Genomic DNA, 5,425 nt, shown 5'->3' with positions numbered 1-5,425 from the left:
AGCCTTTATTAGGGCACGCAAGGAAAACGCAGCTTTATATCGTTAAACCCAGCTTTAGTATTGAAAGATAAATCAATGTCATAATTGACAACTAATTTAATCTATAACCTCAATTCAAAAAAAATAAATACAAAGACAGTAATGCTCTAATACTTAAGTTATAATTATGAAATTTAAAATTATGAGAAAGAAAATAAAGTAAAATTTAGCACTTAATACTTATTCAATTGTACATCTGATAATACCTCGCATATACGTATATACTCAGTTCCCAATTTCAAATCAAATCAGTGATGGTGGTTATATAAACAATTTTGCTAAATTAAATTTAAAATCTGTGATCATTTCTACATATTAATTCAAAAAAAAAATAATCTATAAATTGCGACGAACCGATAAATCAATACCTGGAGAAACCAAGCCAAAAAGAAAAAGGGGCTACCTGAAATTCTGAGTCTCTCCGACTGGTAGCAGGGCCCACTGATCTGAATGGGGCTCCTTTGTTGGCAGCTATACGTTTGGGTCAAAAGAGGCAGCAGCAGATCGACCAGTTAGGATGCTTCCAGAATGTCTAGCAGGTAGTGGAGGGCAATCGGTATTAGGTGTAGCCGATTGGAAGGAATGCAGGTTCCGGAGGTGATGATCCAAGCGACTTGATGTCGTAACACGTGGAGTAGCAAGTGAGGTGGAAGCAGTAACAATAAAAATGCAGCAAAAGCAGAAGCAGAGGATAAGCAGAAGGTACAGGAAGGCCTAAAAATGGGGACCACACATGAGGTTCGACATGGCTGTCAATTTTATGGCATTTTTGTGTGGGTAAGTAAGTTAAATTTTATAAAATTGCTCTCTGAAAAGTTGGATGCATTGATGTTCTTTTGAGTTAAACCGAAAAGCATGCAAATAAGAAATTAATTAGATGAAAAAAATAGGAAAATGACTTAGGCATGTAACATGTGCTAACTTACCGAAGATGGAATGTGGCCTTTTCTGGGGTTTATTTAACAAAACAAAAACAAGGAGCCCTATAAACTCTTAGGCCTACTTAGAAAATCAGCAATTAAGCTATCCTAGCACATACTAGTAACTACAAAAAAAATTAGGCTAAGATAGGATCTACCTTTTCACATCCGCATTAAGCGAAACTATCTGTCATACTCTAGAACCAGATAAAGAATGAATCTATTAAAAATAGGATTGTCAGTTCCCTCCAAATTTTAAGGAATGCATTTATCTGTCAAGTACCTAGGTGTTGACATGCTGGGTTTAACTACTGGGTACTATCTGGTACCAACATTGGTTTAAGTAATTTGCAACTATGGAGCAATCTATAACTTGAGGCCATGGTTTAGCAACAATAATTTACAAAAAAAAACTGACAGACCAGATTGACATTAACATTCTTATCACTATTGATCCTTATGATTTGAACAAAATAAACAATTAGTTAATAAGTGCTCAGTATTCATTAAAATCTAAAATAGGCCAAATTGACCTGCAAGGTAAAATCAATGCAAAATCAATGGCAGTTCTTAATTCTATTCAATCAACAAAACAATGAAACAATATCCCATATTATTATTTACTTTCCTCATCCAATAATGGTTTTCCTTGCGTTTCAGATCGGGTATGTTAGGAGGGACCATCTTAACGGTATATCATATCTGTGTAGTATGTATATTTATGTATGATTTTTAAATAAATTATTTTATGAAACTATGGTTGCGATTTACTTTATCTTGGTAAAAAAAATTAATAAATCAATTAATATATCTGTTGGAGATTAAACCTGTAACAAAGACTAAGAGAAGCAGAAGAGAAGAAGAAAAATGAAGGAAAAAAAAGGCTAATCCGAAAACGGACAATAAAAAGTTAGAGCCGAAATTGAAAAAAATGAGAAGTGAACCAGTTGCAGAGTCGGAAAGTTCTAATGGAGAAATAAGTCTAGGTGATACTGATGATGAAATAGATTGGGTAGAACCGGAAAAACAAGATATAGAGCTTAAAACAGTCGAGAGTTCAGACTTGTCCACAGGGAAATTTATTCTTGTGCAGTTCAAAGGTGGAAAGAGAAAGACTACTCTTTTTAAATTTGTGTGTTTAATTGAAGCTGTGGATGAAAAATTAACGGAAATCAAAGTGACTGGTCTTAAATCCTGGGATGCATCAAAAATTCTTTTCACCATTGTTGAAACTGATGTCAGTTATATAACCTTGAATCAAATCATTGGTGTGCTTCCCGATCCTGGCATTCAAATGAAGGGAGAAAGAATACTATACAACTTTCCAGCAATAGTTCCTGTTTATGAGCAAAACTAATTTTTTATACCTATAATATTATTATAATTACATACTTAGAATAAATTTCTTTTAGTAGCATTCTCAAAAATAGTTTTGTTTTAGTTAAAATAAACAGAACTATTGGAAAATTTTACTTTTATCTCGATTTTTCATTTATATTGCAAGCAAAAACTTTAAGGTCACATTATTTTGGGGTAAATGTAAACACGACTATATAGTTCGTTTACATTTGCCCCAGGTTTTTTTCTGGTAGTGTAAATGTGTCAAGAGATGCTTGTTTACAATTACCCCTAAAGAGTAGGGGCAAATGTAAACGGACAAGCATGTTGAATATATTTTTTTTATCTTAATGTGACTTGTAATTACAGAAAACCACTAGTAATTATCAAAGAAGATACTATGAGCTATGTGACTGCTAATTTACATATATACATAATGCGTGATGTGCACAAAAATCGTTTAGCAAGTCAAAACATTAAATATTGTCCACAATTGCCCCAATTGACCCTATTTCCATTCAGTACATATGCGGCTTTATACCCCTTTTCTTGCTTAATATCTCTTACTTTCTTGAAAAGTGCTCTCTTCTTCATCGTTAAATCCTCATTTAAATAAATCTTTCCATTGGCACCCTCAAAACCACATTTCTGAACGGATATTTCTTTAATCTGGTTTATCTTTTTTAAGATTTCTTGTTTAGTGTGGACATTTCTAAATCTTACTAATATTGGACCATTTTCTGCTTTATTTAATCTGAATCCTTCCAGAATTTCATCTTTGTCATATTGCACACCTAACGAGCCCATGATCTTGCAGGCAATTTTCCTTACATCCAAGTCATTCTATTTTGGTACTCCAACAATTGTCATATTGTTAGCCTTTTCCTTAATTTCCATGTTATCCATTTTCATTTCTAACTGGCTAACCTGCTGCTTTAGTGAATCATTCTCCTTTTTTATTACTTTAACTTCTTTCATAACATTTTCGAAGTGAAGTTTTTGTTCTTCAAAAGCTCTCGACATAAATTGAATAGACTTATCCAACTCATCAAACTTTTTCTCCATTGGTTGAAACATTTGCTTAAATGTTTGCTCAATAATGGCTTTTAGTTTTCTTTCATCCATTTCCATCAAATTTTCACTCTTTTCTGAGTTTTTACGCAATTTGTTTTTGTTAACCTCACTTATTGTATGTGGTGCACAACAAATCAATTTTCCGTTTTTATTTAACACTTTTGCTTGCAAAGCACAACTTGGATGGTAGCTGCTATTACACTTTTCACAGTCTACAGCATCCACAACTTTTTTCTTACAGGCTTTACACGTCTTTTTCGAACTTTCTAAACTTTGCACACCATCCATGTCAACATAACCTCGATATAATTAGATATAGAAGTCGAAAATAATACGAACGAGGGAAGGTTGGTAAATGGAAATGTCGATATGATAAATTGTTTTGTTTGTGATAATATGTACGTCCCACGCAATAAGTCATTGCATATGGGCCTGTGCCACTGATTGGGATTTACCATTATGCAAACGAGGTTGCAAACGGGGGCTTGAACAAGAAACTGATAAAATGTTTAAGCAATCGCAAAGCAAATTTCCACCTGTTAATGTAGGTGATAATGTTTTGATAAACGTACCAGAGGTAGATCGCGGGCGTTTAGCTTCTCGAAACGTATTATCAGTTATTATGGAAAAAACCGATCAAGAATTGTACGTTCTGGGTACCAAAAATGAAAAATTGACACGATTATACAGTAGAAATGAGTTTCAATTATCTCCTTCAGTATTTTTATCTTTATCTGAGGTCGCTGCAGATTCTTCTGTCAATGTGCGCCAGGAAGTTATGTTGTATTCGGGGTCTAAACAAGGTTTTGTTAAATGTAACTGTTTGAAAGGTTGTCAAACTAAAGCATTTGCATGTGTAAAATTATATATTATTATGAAAATGTAAATACGTTAATTATTCTGCTAGTTTTTGTACAATTTTATTAGTATTCTGTAGTTAAAGTTGATTCGTAGGGTTTCTTTAGGGTTCTACTTACGTTTGGTTTATTATTTTCATCTATAGTGTTTAGTTTTTAGGTAGTTCATCTTGTTTGAGAGCCCCATTTTGGCCCCAATTTAGGTTATTTAGGTTATATTATTGTAAATCCCTGTAGTTCTAATTTTCTAGAATTTGTATACTTGCTTGCTTTGACTGTCAGTATTCTCATAAAATTATTGGTCTCTTTGGGCAAAAACAATGAAGATAATTTTAAATATTTCGAAACTGTTCCACCGGGTTTTAAAAAGGACGCGCTTCGTGACAAATCATTCAGTTTTAATTGTTTAATCAGTTTTTACCTTGGAAACAATTAAACGACAGTCAAAGCGAGTTAGGTTAGTGTTTTTACAATAAAATCGTTGACAATAAAAGTGTGTTCCCGAATTTCGTTACAATTGGTGTCAGAAGTAAAGGATATTTGGAAGCTCATTTTAGTGGATGCCTTTAACAAGAAGTCAGGCCAAGATGGAGACCGAGAAATTGATGGAGCTGCTATTAAGGAAGTTTGACGAGCAAAAAGTAGAAAAATAGGAACTCTCACGAGATGTGTAGGAAGAACAAGAAGAACGAGACCGCAAACAAGAAGAGCGAGACAAAAAACAGGAAGATTTACTAAAGACAATTAAATCTGACCTGAAGAAGGAAAATGAAGACCTGATAAGGACCATGAAAGATGACCTAAAGAAAGAAAATGAAGACCTGATTCGAACCATGAAAGATGACTTACTTAATTTAAAAAATAATCTTAAAAAGGAGCAGGAGGAACGAGACAGAAAACAAGAGGAAACGAGTTTTACAACTTAAAGAAGATCTGGAGAAGAATCAGAAACAATTAATGACTAACTTTGAAGCAACAGTAGAAGAAGAATTGGGGCAAGTACAAAAAAAGATCCAAGAACTAGAGATGAAAGTAAAACGGACTCCTCTTCATCCCGATCTGGAATGCAAACAATGATGAAAGTAAAGCCACCAAAATTCGACGGCAAAGAAGCTTGGAGTACCTATTTGAATCAATTTGAGGCCGCTGCTAGGGGAAATCGCTGGGATAACGAAGAAAAGGCAATCAATCTTAAGC

At 33.7% G+C, this 5,425-nt stretch overlaps 1 long non-coding RNA gene across 1 annotated transcript; it reads left to right on the top strand.

Annotated features, from left to right (window-relative positions):
- LOC126744364 (uncharacterized) lies at positions 1-1,716 on the top strand. The gene is made up of 2 exons (XR_007663131.1): positions 1-816; positions 1,620-1,716. It is a non-coding gene; the product is annotated as an uncharacterized LOC126744364 (long non-coding RNA).
- Positions 1,717-5,425: the final 3,709 nt, after the last annotated feature.

Source organism: Anthonomus grandis, chromosome 14, assembly GCF_022605725.1.
Source record: "Anthonomus grandis grandis chromosome 14, icAntGran1.3, whole genome shotgun sequence".
Classification (NCBI taxonomy): Eukaryota; Metazoa; Arthropoda; class Insecta; order Coleoptera; family Curculionidae; genus Anthonomus; species Anthonomus grandis.
The sequence above is the reverse complement of the archived record's forward strand: the minus strand, read 5'-3'. Positions and strand labels throughout refer to the sequence as shown.